The sequence below is a fragment of the Pogona vitticeps genome, chromosome 4, assembly GCF_051106095.1.
Source record: "Pogona vitticeps strain Pit_001003342236 chromosome 4, PviZW2.1, whole genome shotgun sequence".
Lineage (NCBI taxonomy): Eukaryota > Metazoa > Chordata > Lepidosauria > Squamata > Agamidae > Pogona > Pogona vitticeps.
The window spans coordinates 6,090,426-6,111,299 of record NC_135786.1 but is presented as its reverse complement, the minus strand read 5'-3'; the positions used below and the strand labels follow the sequence as shown (position 1 = coordinate 6,111,299).

General features: G+C 45.2%; 1 protein-coding gene across 11 annotated transcripts in view; it reads left to right on the top strand.

The window, feature by feature from the left end:
* The window catches only part of LOC144588695 (uncharacterized), a 44,034-nt gene that overhangs the window by 7,751 nt on the left and 15,409 nt on the right, over positions 1-20,874 (top strand). Inside the window, exons 2-4 of one of the 11 annotated variants that reach the window (XR_013544360.1) lie at positions 4,839-4,950; positions 5,891-6,813; positions 8,047-20,777. The gene's annotated coding sequence lies outside the window, so the exon portion shown is untranslated. Of the gene's footprint in view, positions 1-4,838; positions 4,951-5,890; positions 20,778-20,874 lie in introns of those variants that run through there. The other 10 variants (XR_013544361.1, XR_013544366.1, XR_013544365.1 and 7 more) reach the window with 10 other exon arrangements.

Here is a 20,874-nt window from a genome sequence, read left to right as displayed (position 1 = left end):
GAAGTAGCTTTTCTAAGCACTGGATTTGCTTCCCCCCCCCTCTGTTACTTACCCAGAGCTTTTCATCAGAAACATTTAAAAAAGAAGGCAGGATGAAAAGGTGGGGAGTGGGGACCTACAATATTTGCTATGTTTGGAACATTCTTCTACCTTCACTGAAAATTTGTTTAAACCAGTGGCAAACTTTTTATTTAAATTTATTTAACTTTAAAATATTTTTTTAACCCGGCTTTTCTCCTTAAGGAGTCAAGGTGACTTACGTCATTAAAATACAATATTGAACACACTAGATTGAGCAGAGACGTCCAGTGCTCCGCCTTGCCCGATGAGACTCAATCTCTTTCAGCCTGGGACACCAGATATGGTGGACAAAGCGCTTGACCACTGTCATGCCACCCCCTCCTCCCTTGACCCTTGCCCGGCCTGGCTCATCAAAAGAGCCAGGCCTATAACATCTGAATGATTGTTGTGGCAAGACTGGGCCATGGCAATCATTCATGGGTCTCTCCGGGAGACCCTCAAAGTTTCAAGGAGACACTCATTAGGCTCATTAGGAAGAAACTGAGCTTGGTGGCGGACGACACTGGCAATTATAGGCCTATTGCCAATGTTTCCTTCCTGAGCAAAGTGGTAGAGAGGGTGATGGCCGATCAGCTTCAAGCTTTCTTAGATGAAACCAACGCTCTGGATCCATTCCAGTCGGGCTTCAGGCCGCACCATGGCATGGAAACAGCATTGGTTGCCCTGTTGGATGGCCTGCTGAGGGAGGCCGACAGAGGGAAAATGTCTCTGTTGGTTCTCCTCGACATCTCAGCCACCTTTGATACCGTTTACCACGGTATCCTCATGGGGAGGCTCTCTGAGCTGGGAATCGATGGTTTGGCGTTAGCCTGGTTCTGATCCTTCTTGGAGGACCACCCCCAGAGAGTCCAGCTTGGGGAGAGTGTTTCAGCTCTGTGGAGTCTCAGTTGTGGGGTCCCGCAGGGCTCGATTATCTCCCCAATGCCGTTTAACATCTATATGAGGCCGCTGGGTGGGGTCATCAGGGGGTGTGGGGCTTTGTGTCACCGGTGTGCCGATGATGCCCAGCTCCACATCTCCTTTTCTCCAACCACAGTGGATGCCGTTACGTCCCTTCAGTGCTGCCAGGAGGCCATATTGAAATGGATGCAGGTGAATGGTCTGAGGCTGAACCCGGACAAGACGGAGGTCCTGAGGGCGGGTGGCCCCTCCATCGGTGGTTTGGGAAACTCCCTCTCTTTTGGGGGAGTGACTCTCACCGTGAAGAGAGGTTCACAGCTTGGGGGTCCACCTGGATCCGACGCTCACCATGGAAACTCAGGTAGCGTCAGTGGTCTGCTCTGCTTATTTCCATCTCCGGCGGATTAACAGCTGCATCCCTATCTTTGATGTTGGGGCCCTCACCATTCTGGTCCATGCGCTTGTAGTCTTGAGATTAGACTACTGTAAGACGCTCTACGTGGGGCTACCTTTGAGATTGATGCGGAAGCTTCAAATGGTGCAGAATGTGGTGGCCAGACTTCTTACTGGGGTGAGAAAAATATCAACATATGTCCCCCACTCTGGCTGCCCTGCATTGGCTGCCCGTTTGTTTCCACATTAATTTCAAGGTGTTAATTATGACATATAAAGCCCTAAACGGTTTAGAACCTCAATATCTCCTCCCACCTAGATCTACCCGAATCACTCGCTCTAGCCAGGAAGGGCAGCTGAGGGGCCTAATGCCAAGGGAGGCCCGGAAAGAAAGAACAAGAAACCGGGTCTTCTCAGCAGTGGCCCCTCGCCTCTGGAACAATCTCTCCCCAGAAATTTGTCTGGCTCCCTGTTTTTAAGAGCCAACTCAAGATTTGACTCTTTAGGCAGGCCTTCCCCCCTGTCAATATCTAATTGCCACCTTCAAGCGTATTAATGTTGTTGTTTTATGTAATTTTATTATTCTTGAATGTTGTTAGCTGCCCAGAGTAGACTTCGGTCTAGATCAGACCTGGGCAAAATGCGGCCCGAGGGCCACATACGGCCTGCGAGCCGCTCCTGTCCGGTCCGCAGACCGTTTCGAACATCAAAACCATTCATAGCTTTTTGTCTAAAGTTGATCAGTTGCTTATCTTTAACATACCGCAAAAAAAACCTCTTTAATATTTGTGAAGATTAATAAATTTAAAATAAAAACAATCATAACATCACGGTTTCATCTTATTTTTAAGTAAAGTTGGTTCAGCTCCCAAACACAGTTCAGATTTTTCATGTGCCCCCCCCTATAGAAATTAATTGCCCACCCCTGGTCTAGATGAGCATGATATAAATTAAATATATAAACAGAAATATTTAGAAGCTGAAAATAGTAAGTATTCAAATATTTTTAAAGGATCAGGCAAATGCAACAATAAAAAGGTAATTGAAATCAACACAAAAGAAATGCATGCATTTGTTATTTATTTAAACTTTTTAAAGCAAAAACTTTTTAAAACATTACTTTATTGGGCAAAAGTCAGCAATCAGAGTCTAGAGGCATAATGTATTGGACTAGTAGCAAAACTGGGTGGGAAAACCCAGAAAAGAGCATCAGACACCTTAGCCCCTGACCATCTAAAAAGAACAGAGACTAATTTTTTAAATTTTAACACCAGTCCCTGGGGAGGAGTTTAATGAAGCAAGATGCACACACACATATGCACTTCTAGAAGTGACAATTAAAAGAATTTGCTGGAAAACATGATTCCCAAAATTAACTACCCTCTCAAACCTACCATCACTTTTCTAGAGCTTGCTGTTTTTCCTTCTGTGGATGCATTTGGGAACCCTTCCACATTTTCTCCTTGCTGTCCTGGGTCAGCTTCAGTTGAGGCTTTGATGATAACAGTGCGTTCCTTCCTTTACCAAATACTATGAAGGCTTTATAGGACATCCTCCTCCTTTTAGAGGTCTGCCTCATTTTTCCATCAGTTCATCTGTCTCTCCCCCCCCCCCCCCCCCCCGGTTACCTCAAAAAACCTGTTAAGAGTAAAGACAGGATAGCTTCAAAGCGCTCCTAGCTTCATTCATTCACCAGAGCTGAGAAATGTGTTAACATCATGAATTTTGCACTGAAGTCTGGAGAACAAGCAAACTGAGATCTTAACGCTGCTTCAAAACATGACTTCTATGATTAGATGAGATTAGATTCATTCATTGGTTTGTCCTTCTGTTTAATGTAGAGGTAACAAATGCTTTTGAATTGTGGTGCTGGAGGAGGCTCTTGAGAGTCCCCTGGACTGCAAGGAGAACAAACCTATCTGTTGTGAAGGAAATCAACCCTGAGTGCTCACTGGAAGGACAGATCCTGAAGCTGAGGCTCCAATCCTTTGGCCATCTCATGAGAAGAGAAGACTCCCTGGAAAAGACCCTGGTGTTGGGAAAGAGTGAGGGCAAGAGGAGAAGGGGATGGCAGAGGACGAGGTGGATGGACAGTGTCACAGAAGTGACCAACATGAATTTGATCCAACTCCGGGAGGCAGTAGAAGACAGGAGGGCCTGGCGTGCTCTGGTCCATGGGTCACGAAGAGTCTTAACAACTAAACAACAACAAACAATTTTGACCTTAATGCTTTAAATGTGATGTATGATTTCCATGCTCTGCTAAAAACCTAATCAGAAGTTTTTTTTGTTTTGGTTTGGTTTTTTTGGACTTATATACCGCCCCATAGCGCTACAAGCACTCTCCGGGCGGTTTACAATTTCATTATACAGGCTACACATTGTTCCCCCAGCAAGCTGGGTACTCATTTTACCAACCTCGGAAGGATGGAAGGCTGAGTCAACCTTGAGCCGGCTACCTGGGATTTGAACCCCAGGTCGTGAGCACAGTTTTACCTACAGTACAGCGTTTTAACCACTGCGCCACGAGTTGTATTCTGAACATATTTTATTCCATTTCTTATTCTTTCTCCACCTTGAGAATTATTGTCAATGTCTTTATTAGGAATTATTCATTCATTCATTCATTCATTCATTCATTCATTCATTTATAATTTTTTTTATTTAGATTTCTACCTCACCCATCTAGACCAAAAGTCTACAATGACTAATGATAGTAATTGTGTGCTGTCAAGTTGATTTCAACATAGGGCAACCCTTTTCAGAGTGTTTTTTTAAAAAAAAAATATGGAGTATTCAGAAGTAGCTTACCATTCCATTCTTGTGCGGAATGTCCTGGGACTCTGCAGCTTGCCCAAGGCTACCCGGGCCGGCTCTTCTCCCAGGAGGCACAGTGGGGGAATCGAACTCCCAACCTCTGACTCCACAGCCACAGACCTAAACCACTGAGCTATCCAGCCCATTCTTTAATAGGAGGTTCAACCAAAATGTCCCCAAACAGTCCATAAGTGTTGTGAGTTCTCCAGAATTATTTATCATGTTGGTTTGCAACGATAGTTTGATGTTAAACCCAATGTTAAAGAGATACACATTGCCAACAGTATTTTTTGTTCTTTTGCATTGAAGGAGCCTCCCGCAACTTTGGCAAATCCATCATTTCGGCACCTTCTCCAGCTCAATAATTTAGAAAGGCCTACAGTGATCTCTGAATATTTGCTCCCAAATTTCACTAATTGGAACGGCCTGGCCTAAACATGAAACAGGCAAAAAAAGAGCTTTTTTTAATTAAAGAATAAGACCCATTTTTTAAAAAAATCTTGAGAGTTGACTCTCTTTTACTTGGGGGTTTTATCAGATATCTCTGGTGTTGCTTGGTTTTTCCTTTCTGCATCGCTGTATTACTAGGAAGATGATAGTTCCAGCTAGCAATCTATATGTTCTCCCTCAATGTGTTTTTTTTCCAGAATGGGAAGGAAAAAGAAGAAAGAATTAGTGGGAAAATTATGTTTCCTTTAATGAAAAAGAGCAGTTGCATACAGTAGAAGCCACATCTGAAAACATCACAAATGTTTCAATGTAAGAGCCTAATCATACAGACAATTTGAGTTATTTCTTTTTCCTCCTTTTTTTATATTGATACATTTGTTTGTATAGTTATATGGTATATCTATTGCTGGGCAGTTCACGTGGCTGTCTGTTCGATCAGTAAATTTCTTGCTATTTGTACTGGTTTTGCAGGCTACGCGTGCCATCTCATGTAAATCGATTCATCTTCTGTCCTCTTTCTGGGTCCCCGCTACCCTAAAAATGTCTTTCTTTTTCCTTTTTTAATTCATGGTACATCGCTAAAGCGACGTACACATGCTGTTTTCCTGTTACTTCCAATGGTTAGTCGACGTGCCAGCTTGTGGGATATGTCACTAGATAAATGTAGAGGCAGCATTAAAAAGGATAAATGGTTGTTGAAAAGCTAGCGGGAGAAATCAACTAGGAGCAACACAAAAGTGGGGAGGATGGGTAAAATAGACATTGGCTAAGTGTTACATCGGTAAACTGTTGTGGAGAAAATATGTAGAAGGAAAAAAAGGAAGTGATTCATTGCTAAGCATTTTTTTAAAAATTTAAAAAAAGAGGGAATGGGTGCAGTGACCATGCAGTGGCCCCTAAAACCCAACCAATTTGCAAAGTAAATAAATTGAAAGCAATGTCCACACCATTGAAACAATAAGGACTGTAGTGATACAGAGATCAGGTCGTTTTAAAAAAGCCATGCCGGCGAGCTGGAAAAAAAACCTGATTGGCTGAACAAATGAATCTAAGTTACCCATCCATTTTAAAATGATTTAAATGATGGCAGAATTGATGTCACTGGGATTCCTTCAGCACATGTGACTGCATCCTAAGTCTTTGAATGCACTGCCAAGCCTCATTCATGTGATTTTATGATAGTCATTGCCTTCTGTTTAGAACCCTCTCAGTTTTCCCCAAGTGCTTTTTTCTCTTTTCTTCTTACCAGGGAATATCCTTTAAGGAGCAAAAGGCAAGATGGCGGCACCATGACTCTGGATTCATGACACTACGAATCTACCTGGAAGCAGGCTTGTGGTGTGCAAAGCATAGGGACGGGTCCTAGGGTACCTTCCTATACCCAGTTACCCTGGAGTGAGACTCCATGATTTCAACAAGACTTGCTTCTGAAGAGACATGTCTCGATGTATTTTCAAAGGCTTTCACGGCTGGGATCCGATGGTGGTTGTCGGTTATTCGGGCTGTTTGGCCGTGTTCTGCAGGACATGTCTCGGATGGCACTGTTCATTTCTTGATCAGATTTTATTTTATTTATGCTGCGCGTCTTATTGTTAGTGTTATATTTTGTATCTGCTTTATGGTGTTTTGACTCTTAACTGCCCTGTGTAGTACCCAGCAGTCTAAGAAAAATTCAGAACTCTGCAACATTTCCTCCTTCTCCGTTACTTCTTCCTTTGACTTTGCCTCCTCTCCTCTGTTTCCTTCTTGTTCTCTACCTGCATCTCCTTCTTCTTCGCCTCCTCCTCTTCCTTTTCTGCCATCTTCTTTCTCTCCTTCTCCTTGTTCTCCTTCTGCCTCTTCTTTCTCCTCTGTTTCCTCCTCGTTCCCTACCTGCATCTCTACCTTCTTCTCTCCCTCCTCCTCGCAATTAATGTGGCTTGGTAATGAATGTGCTTTTCAAGGACAGGTCTCCCTCCTTCCGGGGTCCACACCTGAAGGGTGATGCCATCTTGCCCCAGGGAGGAGTGTTTCACGGACTGTCCAACCTGAGAATGGTGAATCCCAAAAGGTCAATCTCAGGTCCGTCAGCCCATGAGACGCTTGCTCCAGATCTCCGGACTCTGCACCGACATGCACCCACATGCCCCTCGCAGTGGACGACAGGTGGCTGAATACATCACCCTACCCCAGGTGAGATTATTTCAGACTTTTCTGTAGGTCTGACCACATGTGAACAGCCTAGCACCCACCCTTTCTTCATGCTGCATCTCCATTCTGACTAATCTGGAGTGGGCTGGAGTGGATTAAAAAGAGTCCTTTATCCAAACTCATCCACTTCATGGACACCAACCCTCTTGCTCAGCCATTCTCAAACTTTTTCTTTTTCTTTTTGGCCACGGCCCTCAACATAAAAAGAAAGAAAGAAAGGCCGAACCACAAATCTATAAGTTGCATAATGAACCTTATAGGGTGGTGGGTATGGAATTGTTTCCAATTTGTGGCCCCTTTCAAATAGTCCAGGGCTCCCCCCCCCCTCCAGGGCGCCCTATGGCCCCATTGAGAAGGGTTTGCGATGATGGCTAAAATTGAGGAAAAGTTTTCTGCACACATCTCAGTATTCAACCAGAAAAGGCGAGGCTAAATCTATGGATAGCAAAAGAAAAAGAAGAAAGCTTGGAGGAACGCTGAAGAGTGCCCCCCCAACCAGGACAACACTACTACTTACGCACCTCTGTAAAGGTAAAGCGTGCTGCATATATACTGCCCCATAGCACTTAAAGCACTCTCTGGGTGGTTTACAAGTTATTTATGCAAGCTACACATTGTCCCCGCCCCCAAAGCAAGCTGGGTACTCATTCTACCGACCTCGGAAGGATGGAAGGCTGAGTCAACCTTGAGCCGGCTACCTGGGATTTGAACCCTGGGTCGTGAACACAGTTTTGGCTGCAGGACAGCGGTTGAACCGCTGCACTGTGAGGAGAGGCAGGATCTGTCCTCGGTCATCCCAGGGAGCAGGACGTGTCATAATGAGCTCAACTTACAGGAAGCCAGATTTCTGTTGACTATTAGAGCCCATGACAATGGAGCTCATGACCTCGGGAGGTGGTGAGAGCTCCAACCCTGCAGGCATTCAACAGAAAATAGGGCCACCCTCTGTCAGATCTGATCAATGTGCCTTCCTGCCTTGAGCAGGGGGTCGGACTCGATGGCCTGATAGACCCCCTTACAATGCCACGATTGTTACAATTCTATAATACAAATGCTTACACGAACTGCAGGGGTATTTTTGTACAAAGAGGTGTGCTATTAAGAGCGTGCACACACATACACACACATACACAGAGAGTATACGGCAGCCTGCAGTGGTAAAGAGAGAAGTGGAGTACAGATGCTTGAAGAAAACAAATCTTCTCCCCTTGTCAGAGACAACATTGACAAGGATGCTTCAGTTTCACCGCTTGATGGAAGAGCACCCGTCGCAACTGCCAGCCCTAGAATGCCAGGATCCTGGCAGAAGCGCTTGAGATGTGACAACTTTAATTGGCATTCTCGATGACCTGTGGGAGCCGTAAACATGTGTTTGCAGGAAACGCGTAGGTAAGTCAGTGAGGAGAGGCGGCGGCGATGCCCTTGAGTGAATCTGGAGGTGTTTGTTTTTCAGTTTTGTTCATGTTTCAGAGACTCCTTCAACACGCTGCTTAGGGTTCGCTCCATTCATTCAAAAGTGACGAGCGATATGCTTAAATACGCAGGAGCCTGGAAATTAATTAATCCCTAACGGGTTCTGCCGTGCTTGTACTGTGGCAGCCAACGTCTCATCCAAGGGAGAGGGAAAAGATTGGGGAAATGGGGAAGGATCCCAACCAAAGACATTGCCATCTGGCCAACTTCATGAGTTGTCGCTGTTTTTGGAAGTCACCGAAACTTCCAAACGACATCACTCTCCGCCCAGCGAGTTCCATCCAGCACCCCTTGATCATCATCTTTCCTCACTTCTTATCTGTCCAAAGGTTTGTTGGTTGGAGTGTTGATGCCTGTTTCTTAAAATCTGCCATGCTCTCTGCTTTTAGAAGTTTTAATTGTTCTGCCCATGGTTGTTTACTTTTTGATGGACGCTGTTCTTAGATTCCACATCCTTAGTCACCATGGGTGGAAGTCCAGGCTATACCTGGACATGAATATATACATAAATAAATAGGCATAAAGAAATAAAATGAATGTAAACCTTTTATTTCCAACCTGGGATTGTCCCAGGACAAGTGGGTCCTAGATCAAATCAAGCCTGAACTCTTTATGGAGGCACACATGTTGAAACTGAGGCTGTCCTACCTTGGGCACATCATGAGAAGGCAGGATTCTCTGGAAAAAACACAATCGTGCTGGGAGAGGTGGAAGGCAGCAGGAAAAGAGGAAGCCCAAATGTGAGATGGGTTGATTCCCCAAAGGAAGCCACAGGCTTGAGTCTGCAAGAGCTTAGTAGGGCAGCTGAGGACATGACATTTTGGGGCGTGCTCATCCATGGCATCACCATAAGTAAGGGGTGACCTGGTAGCACATAATAACAACAACAAAATATGGAAATAGAGGGGTGCAACCAGAACAGCCAGCACACAGACACACACACAAAATGCACAACGCATGGACAATCTGGTGTACCTGTGGTGGGTGCGTATGTGTGCCCACCCACCCTTATCAATGAACACATGTCTTTATAATCCAGCATCGGAGCAAAGCAGAGTGTAAAGCACCTGCATAGGAACTCATGCAACTTCTTGTTGCACAAGGTCTACGAGATGCAGCATTAACATCCATGAGGAGGGGGATACCCCTCCAGTGGGGGACACATCCCAGCAACTGCAACTATATGGGGAGTCAGGAATCTATAGGGAGAGAAGGAAGAAGCTGCCATCAAGATACCAGCCCCCCCCACTTTTGGCACATCGGGATTCTCTGGAAAAGACCATATCAGGCTCGGAAAGATGGACAGCAGCAGGAAAAGAGGAAGACCCCATGCGAGATGGGCTGAATCCCTAAAGGAAACCACAAGCTTGAGTCTGAAAAAGCTGAGCAGGGCTGTTAAGGAGAGGACCTTTGGGAGATCACTCACACCGTTGGAGATGATGTGATGGCAAGCAGCAACAGCAGCAGCCAAACGTGTATCTAGAAACCCCCCCCCCATCACCAAAGTATCCAAATGTGTGGGTATCAGGCATCTCATGGAAACGATTTGTCTGCCTCTAGAAGCTGTGATTTTCCATATTCGTAGGACAGGTGTGGGACGCTGCTTTTAATCCACACATTCCACAATGTGCCCTCAAGTCACCTCCAACTCATGATGACCCTTTGAATGAGGGGCCTCAAATTTGTCCTATCCTGAACAGCCCTGCTCAGCTCTTGTGGCTTCCTTATGGGGGCAATCCATCTCATATTCCATCTTCCTCTCTTCCTGCTGCCTTCTGTTTTTCCTAGAACCATTGCCTCTTCCAGCGAGTCGCGTCTTCTCGTGATGTGCCCCAAATAGAACAGTCTCGTTTTCATGTCTCCCCCCCACCTCATGTTCAGGCTTAATTCGATATTTAGGACCAATATAGGTGCCTTTCTGGGGTACCGACAAAGCTCTTCTCCAGCACCAGCAGAGTACAGTAGACGTCTGTGCAAACACCAGACGTACACAACGAAAACATGACGTTATGAAAATGTAATGCTGAGGAGAACATCTTTAACGTAGAATAATCTCATGTTCAGGGAGGGAAAAGGAGAAACACAAGCCAATGAATCATCACTAACAACTACAGTATACCTTAAAACCAAATAAGCATTCAATTAGGATTTCGACACCATTCTATGAGAAAAGAACACCATGCACTCGTCTGGTGCTTTAGAGGAATCTGAAACGGTTCGAAATGGGGCACCCCAGCCTTATTGTCTCTTAAAACTTAGTAGATCGTGATGATTAAAGTAAAGAGGTGGAACTGGAATACTTACCGTCATCCCGTTGAAGCAGGGGTGAGGAGCCACCACCCCACGGGCCCAAGGCAGCCCCTGGAGTTTCTCCATCTGACCCCAGGTTCCTGCTCCTCACCCCCAAGCAACTTGACCTTCAGACGTTTGGGTGGATTTTGGACCCCTTGTGTATGGGACATCACCAAGAAGCACCGGCCAGCACCCATCTTCATGATGCGAGAAGCAGAAAGGAATGTAACTGTTTTAACACACCATCTACAGGGGGGTATTTTTTATTTTTAGTTTTTTGCCACTGTTTTCTTCCTAAGAGTATAAACTCCAGGTTTTGCCTTGTATGCTCTCTGTGGGAAAGAATTAAGGAGGCTGTTGTATACGTCATTCTGGCACAGCCTAGCTGACCCTTAACCTGTTGCTGATACAGCAGTGAGGGCAAGAAAGGTTTGGCTTTTCAGCCATTTTCAACAATAACTCCCATAATCTCCATCCACTACGGCCAGTGGTATGGGTTTGTGGCAGGAGTAGGCTCATCCCTAGAATGGGGGAAAGAGCCATCCTCCCAAATCCCCCAACACATGGTGCTGTTTTATGCCCTATCCATGCCACTGGTCCATCTTTAACAGCCACCGCCAAGTGGGTGTCTCCCCCCCCCCGCAAGACGTCTGTTGCAGAGTTCTGAATTTTTTGGTTGAATTCCTTTAGCTGCATAGCAGAAGTGCATGGATGCACAGAGCAGAATCATTTCGAATTCGCCAGAGTAATCCACCTCTTTTCTCAGTAACTGGCACTTACAGTCTCAGTCACGGACACTAGTAGGAGAAAGAATCACATGTTTCATTTACTTACAATTGAACGAATCAAACAGCAAATTGACAAACATGACTGCTTTCAGCCACAGACTTCAACAGACTCCAGTGAGGGGGAAAGGCAACTGAGCAGAGGAGCAGGGCTCTCTTTGAATTCAGAGGCAGGGAAGGCAAGAAAGATTGGATCGCACTGGACAGATTGGCTGTCACCCCATCGTTCCCAGGCACACCTTCTCCAGCCAGCATGCAAGGGTATAAACAGTCCAAGACTGTGTTGGTCTACAGGGCCCATAAGCTACAGCCACCAGGTCCAAAGACCTTCTGGATGAGAATGATGGGAGCTGTAGTCCATCAGGCTTGTTAGGTGCTGGATCATACAAGGGAAGTCACCGATTTTCTCAGGAGCCCCACATTCTTTGTGACATATGGCAGTGGCTTTCCCACAAGTGTGTTGTGAATTGTGGCTTAGGTTGCACACAATTTAGACTGAGAGGGGGGGACAGAAAGAGAGCAAGGGAGAGAGAGAGAGAGGTGTCCTTCACCCTCCACTTGTTTTTAGGGCTGTCATGGAGAAAGAGAATCGGATGAGGGATGAGTCGCCTCTGCTCGAGGTCTTTGTGACTCAGACAAAAGAGAACGGAGAAGATTTTTGGCAGTTTTCAAGCCAGAGTTTCTGAGAAGACCCGAGAGAATGGAAGTGCCCGGAAGGGGGAGAATCCTAAAATAGATTCGGGTGCGTTGTAGCTGCGCAAAGCAAATCAAACACCCACATCTAGGTTACAGCTGGTTATAGGAAGATACAGACACTTCCCATTGAAAAGAATTCTGAAACCTTTTTGGCAACAGGAAACGGCCCCGTTGCCCTCCAGGCCTCTGGGAAGAAAGAACACCGGCTGGCTTTTATAAAGGCTGGAGGGGGGGGGGAGAAGGGGACAGCCGGATAATTGGGGGCTGGGACACATTTTGGGCACAGACGAAATAGGGCAGAAAGTACAACTCTAAACTGATGGCATTGGATGACAAGAAGCTCCAGTCCATGAAAACTCATGCTATAATCCATGTGTTCGTTTTTAAGGTAGAACTCCTGCAATGGACTGTCGCAGTCCTGAGAAAAGGACCTTCCTTACTCATAAAGTAACTCTTCATGTCTTTTCCTTTATTGCTGTCGCTGGTCAAGCATATCTGACCTATTTCTGGGTCTCAGAACCACCTGAAATCCTGGTGGACTCAGATACGAAAGAAGGCAGTTAGAAGCTGCTAATTACCAGGTGATGCCTTTGGTATGTCTACCCTGCTGTTGTCTACAGATTTGGTGCTCCCAAAAGATGCTGGACTGCAATGTCCATCTACAACAGGTTGGGGAACTGAGTGAAATTAAACAGAATTCAGTTCAGCATGGAGAAATGGAAGGCACCACATTGAGGCAGGAAAAACCAGATGCACAAATCTAAGGTGGGTGGGGTGACTACTGGCTTGACAGTAGTAGTGGTCTTAGTAGACCACAAGTGAATCGTGACGGAACAGTTTGATTCATCAGTCAAAAGAGGCCAATATAATAAAATAGCTGGATAGCTCAGTGCTTTAGGCATCTGGCTGAGGTGCCAGAGTCTGAGAGTTTGATTCCCCACTGGGCCTGCGTGACAGGCCTGGACTTCATGACCCATAGGATCCCCTTTCAGCTCTGCAGTTCTAAGGTCAGAAGTTTGGCCTTGGAGTTCAGAACGAAGCAGGGCAAAGGCTAATAGAGTTTTGTCAAGAGAACAAGCTGGTCATCACAAACACTCTTTTCCAACAATACAAGAGGCGACTCTATACATGGAAATCACCAGATGGGCAATATCGAAATCAGATTGATTATGTTCTCTGCAGCCAAAGATGGAGAAGCTCTATACAGTCAGCAAAAACAAGACCTGGAGCTGACTGCGGCTCTAATCATCAGCTTCTCATAGCAAAATTCAAGCTTAAACTGAAGAGAGTAGGAAAAACCACTGGGCTACTCAGGTATAATCTAAACCAAATCCCTTATGAATACACAGTGGAAGTAAAGAACAGATTTATGGAACTCAATTTGGTGGACAGAGTGCCTGAAGAACTTTAGATAGAGGCTCGTAACATTGTCCAGGAGGCAGCAACGAAAACCATCCCAAAGAAAAGGAAATGCAAGAAAGCAAAGTGGCTGTCCAACGAGGCCTTAGAAATAGCAGAGAGGAGAAGGGAAGCAAAATGCAAGGGAGATAGGGAAAGTTACAGAAACTTGAATGCAGACTTCCAAAGAATAGCAAGGAGAGACAAGAGGGCCTTCTTAAATGAACAATGCAAAGAAATAGAGGAAGATAACAGAAAGGGAAAGACCAGAGATCTGTTCAGGAAAATTGGAGATATTAGAGGAACATTTTGCGCAAAGATGAACATGATAAAAGACAAAAATGGGAGGGATCTAACAGAAGCAGAAGACGTCAAGAAGAGGTGGCAAGAATACACAGAGGAATTATATCAGAAAGATGTGGATATCACATACAACCCAGACAATGTAGTTGCTGACCTTGAGCCAGACACCCTGGAGAGTGAAGTCAAGTGGGCCTTAGAAAGCCTGGCTAACAACAAGGCCAGTGGAGGTGATGGCATTCCAGCTGAACTATTTAAAATCTTAAAAGATGATGCTGTTAAGGTGCTACATTCAATATGGCAGCAAGTTTGGAAAACTCAACAGTGGCCAGAGGATTGGAAAAGATCAGTCTACATCCCAATACCAAAGAAGGGCAGTGCCAAAGAATGCTCCAACTACCGGACAATTGCACTCATTTCACACGCTAGCAAGGTTATGCTCAAAATCCTGCAAGGTAGGCTTCAGCAGTATGCGGACTGAGAACTCCCAGAAGTACAAGCTGGATTTCGAAGGGGCAGAGGAACTAGAGACCAAATTGCTAACATGCGCTGGATTATGGAGAAAGCCAGAGAGTTCCAGAAAAATATCTACTTCTGCTTCATTGACTATGCAAAAGCCTTTGCTGTGTGGACCACAGCAAACTATGGCAAGTCCTTAAAGAAATGGGAGTGTCTGACCACCTTATCTATCTCCTGAGAAACCTATACATGGGACAGGAAGCAACAGTTAGAACTGGATATGGAACAACTGATTGGTTCAAAATCCTTTTCCGGCTCTCCTTGAGGCGAGCCTACGTTGGAAAGATTTCTGGAAATGGCAGCAAATCCAGAAGGCAACAGAAAGAACACCGGTGACCGTTATGTACAGGGTTTTATACGTGACGTGATGGCTGCACTGGTCCCCAGTTCATTTCTGGACACAGTCCAATGTAGATGCCTTAATTCCAAGATACTTTAAGAAACACTTGTTTTATCTAAAATCTATTTATTTATCCAAAATACTGATATTCCACCTTTCTTGTTAAAAGGACGCAAGGTGGCTTACATTAAAGTAGGACCCACCCACCCCGTATCCATGGGATTGGTATCTGCTGATTCACTTATCCACTGTCTGGCAAATACTTAAAGTATTAAAAGAAAATCCAAGACATACGCATTTCTAAAGATGAAGTTACCAGAACTGGCCACTAGAGGAAGCCAGAGACCATGCTGTGTGCAATGTTCACTATATTGTAATCTGTGTTTTGCAGCTTCCGCTGGGGCAGGGGCGAGGGGGGTGGAACTGATCTCATGTGAACACGGGGGTCCTACTGTATTGAAAAATAAATAATATTGAAAACTAAGATTGATACTTTATTACAATATTTAAAAAAGAATGAAGCCTATATAAAAATTAGTAGATAAAAACAGTACTAAAATACATTAACAACAACAACAACAATAGGAATGCAACAATCCCATTCAAAAATCTTCCTCTTAGACAGCCAGTCATGGAGGGAAAGCTTGGCTGAAGGGAAAGGGCTTTGTCTGCTTGCAGAAAGACAGCAGAGATGGGGCCAGGCTGGCTTCCAGTGGGGGGGGAGTTCCAAAGTCTGGGAGAAGCCACAGAGAAGGCCTTCCCCCGTGTCCCCACCAAGCGCAGCCCACCTATAGCCTTGTCTGAAAGAGGCCCTCCTCTATGTCCCGGGTGCAAATGGAAAGAACAAGAGGAAAGGCCTTTTCTGTGGCTGCACTTCAAGCGTGAGATTCGATGCTGAGGCCCCAAGCAGCATCCGCCGCGCCATAGCACTGTAGAACAAGGCTCTTCATATTTTGAAGCACGGCTCTTACTGAACTCCTCCTCATTCTCCTCTCTGTTTTCTGACTGGCAAGTGATTTTACGGCTGCTTTGAATCGTTGTTATCCACCTTGAGAGGTGTTTACACACCATAGGGTGGATCATCGGGGTTTGGGTAATGAAATTAAAGAGCTAAACAATGGAAAACATAGGGTCTCAACGGTGATCTCTATGCCCTGTTTTAGACTCTGTGGCAGGGCGGGAAATCTTGGCAAATCTGAGGACACCCCTTTGCCCCCTGAAACCCTCCGGGACCTCCACAGACGACCCTAAAAAACATGCAAAAGAAAAAAAAGTGGGGGAGAAGAAAATAGAGGTTGCTAGAAATCCTCTTCAGGGGTTTTAAAATTTGGAGTAAATTGGCAAAAGGGAGCAGTGACTCCCTTTTGCCACTTCTGGAGACTTCCAGCAGCTGCAGTATACAGCTTTCGGGGGGGACAGGGGGAGGTGTAAGCTATTAAAAACAGCCTTGGAGAGCACTTGAAGGCTAGACATTGTCCACCACTCGGTATGGTTTCAGGCAGAAAGACGTTTTCCTACCACCTGTGGATTGAAAATTGAATCCCCTGGGGCCTTCTCCACAGACAAAGCATCTATGGCTCCTTTCTGAGCATGGAAGAAAAGAAGAAGCGAGGATTCAGATTATAAGAAAGGACGGTTAAATCATGGGAATGATGAACATACGGTTCACCCTCTCCAACCCCTGGCTATGTTGCTTGGGGAAGGATGAAAGCTGGAAGGTCAAAATTTGTCCACCCTAATTTCCCCAACATCTGGAGGGCTAGAGGCTGCCGACCCTCCCTGATGGAACTCTTTCCATGCCCCAAACAGGGGTCTCATGGACATTATTTAGCTTTTGTATCTACCCCTGGAGCACGGAAGTCGGCCTCTGATGAGAAAGCCTACGCCTGAATCCAAAATGAGGCAAGAGGGTTCAACACACTCATGGGGGAAAAAAAATCTCTTCCCTATTGTTGTTGCTGCTGTTTTAACTTATATACTGCCACATAATGCTAGAGCACTCTCTGGATGATTTACAACATAATTATGCAGGGAACACTTTGCCTCCCCCCCATGAGCTGGGTACTCGTTTTACCAATCTTGGAAGGACGGAAGGCAGAGTCAAGCATGAGCCAACTATCTTAACCTGTTGAGATCAGACTCAGGTCATGAACAGAGGCTTGACTGCAGTACTGCAGTTTAACCACTGCATCACGAGGAACTCTCTGTTCCTTGTTCTCTGAAAGTCAAGGAACGTCCCAGAGCACCGTTCCCTATAGTACGAGACAATGGGGAAAGAAAACCTGATACATGCAGGGAAATTCCTTGGGCCTCCACTCTCAAAGACCGTAAGAACTGCTCCTACGATGGCTGAGATTTAAAACTGATTTTACGGTGCCAGCTTTGATCAGCCAATAACTCTACTCCTTAAGAAGGGAACCCACTGGAGTTGATCCAGAGGTGACTCTCCATTGGTCTCTTGGTCCTATACACCCCACACCCTCATTTTGTTGTGACTTGGGGTTCCACGGCCAGTGGTGTTGCAGAGGGAGAGACTTCACCTGTGGGATCAGCAGGCTGCACTCATGTAGAATCTTCAGCTCTTCCACCGAGCTGTACCGCCTCCTTTGGCATCACCCGTTGTCAGATAACATCGCTTTCTTATTTAATATCTAGGCCACCTTTTCAAGCAGCCTAGGATGTTTCCAGCGCTCTTTCACCCTTATGCTTTTTAAAAAACTTTCCCTCCTCTACTCACACATTACAGGAAAAAGTAAGGCATGATCTGGCTTACTTATCATTAAAAGTAAGGGAAAATGTACTAAAATGGCCTCAAAGTGCTATGGCAATGTGAAACCAATCAAGAAGGGGGGACTCACTGGCCAATCGAACTTAAGTTGCACGGTTGTGTTGTTGTTGTTGTTGTTTCCAAAGACCTGGACACAACATGCAACTTGGAACCCACCCAAGCCTCCTATATTTTCCGGGAGAAAAAAAGCTTGTTTTTAATAGGGACTTGAAACTTGGTACCGCAAATTTGAATTTGGACCCAAGACTCATCATCATCCCCGAAACCAACTTGGCTTACACTGTTTTGAAAACCATTTCAGTAGCAGCAGTATCAGCCAGGTTATATATACTGTACATATAAGACAACTGATAGATAAATCTCACTTTCACTTGCTTTGCTTTGCTATATATATAATGTGCACTGCATCCCTTCTGCTGAAGCCAAATCCTCCAACAAACAGGGAAGAAATTCCAGCTGATCCATGTATCAGGACTGCTTCTTTCATTTCCACTCTGAACATGGCATTCCTATTTAACAAGCTGGACATGCTCTCATCCCTTTGCAGCCTTCACTTACGTACCACTTCATTTCTTGCTCCTATTAGAATGTATGTGACAGCTTCCTTGTGCTCTCTCTGTACTCAGTTGTTCACATTTCTAAATAGAAATTTCACCCATGGGGCAAATACTGGAGGCAACACTGCATTTTCTTATTATTCCACCCAGTACACAGAAACCTATCTCAAACCTTCAATCTATCTACCAGGATACTCGGCAGAAGATACGAAAGTTGCTATTTCAGAAAAGAAGCACCGCAGACTGAGAACACCGAGGGAAACAGCCGAAATAACATTTTAAAGAAACGACACCCATCAAAGTGGACTGAATATAAGCCAAGGTTTCTCAAGTCATTACCAAATGTAATATTTATGCTGTTATCTACTGTTATTTTCCTTCACAACTACCAGACCTGTCTTTCCTTACATGGCTCAAAGGTAAAAACTGTTGATATTCCCTATACTAAAACAGATGGTTCCTCTGCTATTGTTTTTTACTTTTACTTCTATATTTCCTCCCCCCTCTTCCCCCCCAGGATTTTTGACTGGTACCTTCCCCCTGGTTTGGTTTTGCCTGGTTATCTGCTTTCTGTCTCCTGTGGGAATGTTTACAATAGAACTTAATGCCAAACATAGGCCATAAATTACTGCACTGAAATGTACCCTCACACACAGGATTCTTAAAGCCAACGAATGTTTTGAATGTTTTGCTTGCCATTTCTGTATTCCATTCTGCATTTCTTCCCGCCCCCTGCCCCTATATGTCGGAAGAAGTGGACGTGATCCACAAAAGCTCACATTAAAATATAACACTTAAGGTGCCACATGCTTCTGTCTTTGCTTTATTTCTTTGGATTTTGCCTGATATCCTTCTATCAAGATGCCTGCATTTTCCTAAAGACCCATGCACCTCTACTTGGACTTTATCTACATGGGGCATTTTTGAAACAAAAGGAAGCAGACCGCACGCTGTTTATCAACATTTACTCCACCATCCGAACGCCATCAGCCCTGTCTCACTCATTTCCGCGCTTCCGTGACTTTCCAAGACTTTTTGTTCCTTCGGAGAGCTGGGTTTATTTTAAGTCTCTCTTTGTTCCTGGGGCAGAGTTTAGCCCTCGAACTTCATGTCCGCAGCAAAACTTCCCGTTAAAAGCTTTCACTTAGCACCCCGTTACCTAAAAACAAATCCAGCAGAGAGAAGCTCCGGCAGGCTTATGGGTTTCTTTAATCTTCCTTTAAGCAAAGTTCTTTTAAAGAGAAGTAGGTTAGTTTGGATGTGAATCTTGGTAAACGGCACACTCCTTCAGCATTTAGTGGTAAAAAGCTGGAGAACACTTCATCTCAAAGAGCCCCACAAGGAAAAAAAGAAAAGTCCTATTAGATTCTGATAGGGTTTACTTTCTCATTTCTCTCCTGTTCCCTGTTCTAGAGGATGGCTTGCAACCTGCGCCAGACTACAGCAGGGGAAGTTGTACATGAAATGACTCTTTTCTTGTCTTAATTCATTAGGGAGTGCTTGGGAGATATAAAGAAAAGTGCTTTATTAATTAACGTAAAGGGATAAATTGCATGAGTCAACGGAGCTCCTTCAAAGAATTAATCCCCACTCCCTCCTCATAATCAATGTGCAAATGGAAGCCTTGGTCCGGCCGTCAGATTTCCTTCGGCTTTCTAGAGAGGCCCTCTGAAGGTGCCAAGATCTGATTCGTTTGTAGTCTGCTACAGGATCAAAGACCCCCTTAATACATCCCTCGGCAACATCTGATTTCAGAGTGAATAGAACACTCCAGTAGCTGTTGAAATTTCTCCCACGCAAAACAAGGAGGGTGTGCGTGAAGGGGCTGAAAATTGCTGTAGAAGGAAGGATCGTGCAAAAAAGGAGAATAAACTTCATTCTTCTCTACCTCTTTTTGCGTAGCCTTTCGAGGGGGGGGCCTCTCCAGTGGCCCTCAGGAATGGTCAAGGCCGGGCTCAACGGGTCAGCAGCATCCGTGTCAGTCCTTAAGATGAGGAGAGATTTAAATAAATGAGGTAACCTGCGAAGATCCCCACTCTCACCCCCTCACGCCCTTCCATCTTCAAATCTTCTGCTGAATCTAGGCTGGTCTCGCCGTTGTTATTTTTTTTTTTTTAGGTCAGTGGGATCTTGTGTTGACCTCTTCACTGACGACTCCAATGGTCAGATCACTAGGGGATCATCGCATCGGTCATGGAAGCGAAGTCCAGAACAGGATGGAGTTGGGGAAACTGGCAACTTTATCTCCTGATCCGATGGAATCTAGAAAGGGAAATTTTAAGGCTACTTTGCTGGATGGAGAGGCGGGTGGAGGGGTGTTCTATTACGTCTGGAGGATCTCAAATCAGATAAGGCTGCTTTAATTCACCTCTGGAGAATATCAGGTGTGGAAGGTTGCTTTTGGATCTCACTCCTTGGTGAAATTTAGCCCAACAACATTTGGCTGCAGGCTGTTGTTGTTACATGCAGTCAAGTCACTTACAAACGACTGAGACCTAATGAATGGGTAACATCCAGAACAACCAGTCCTCAACAGTCCTGCTCAGCTCTTGTGAACTCAAGGCTGCGACTTTCTTTATTGGGTCTGCTCTTCTCAAATTTGGCTTTGCTCTTTTCCTGATACCTTCAACTTTTCCCAGCCTTATTGTCTTTCCCAGCACGGTCTTGTCTTTTCAAGATGTGTCCAAAGTACGACAGCCTCAGTTTTTGTCATTTTTGCTTCTGGAAAAAGTTCAGGCCCGATTTGAGGGAGGACCCACTTTTTTGACTGCTACTCACCCGAGAGACGTCAGACATCCAATCCGTGCTGTCTCGCAACTCGGTCCAACAGTAAAGAGATGATAACAGGAGAGGAAGAGCTCCGTGATGCAAGAAGGCTTGCCTATTTGGGTGTTG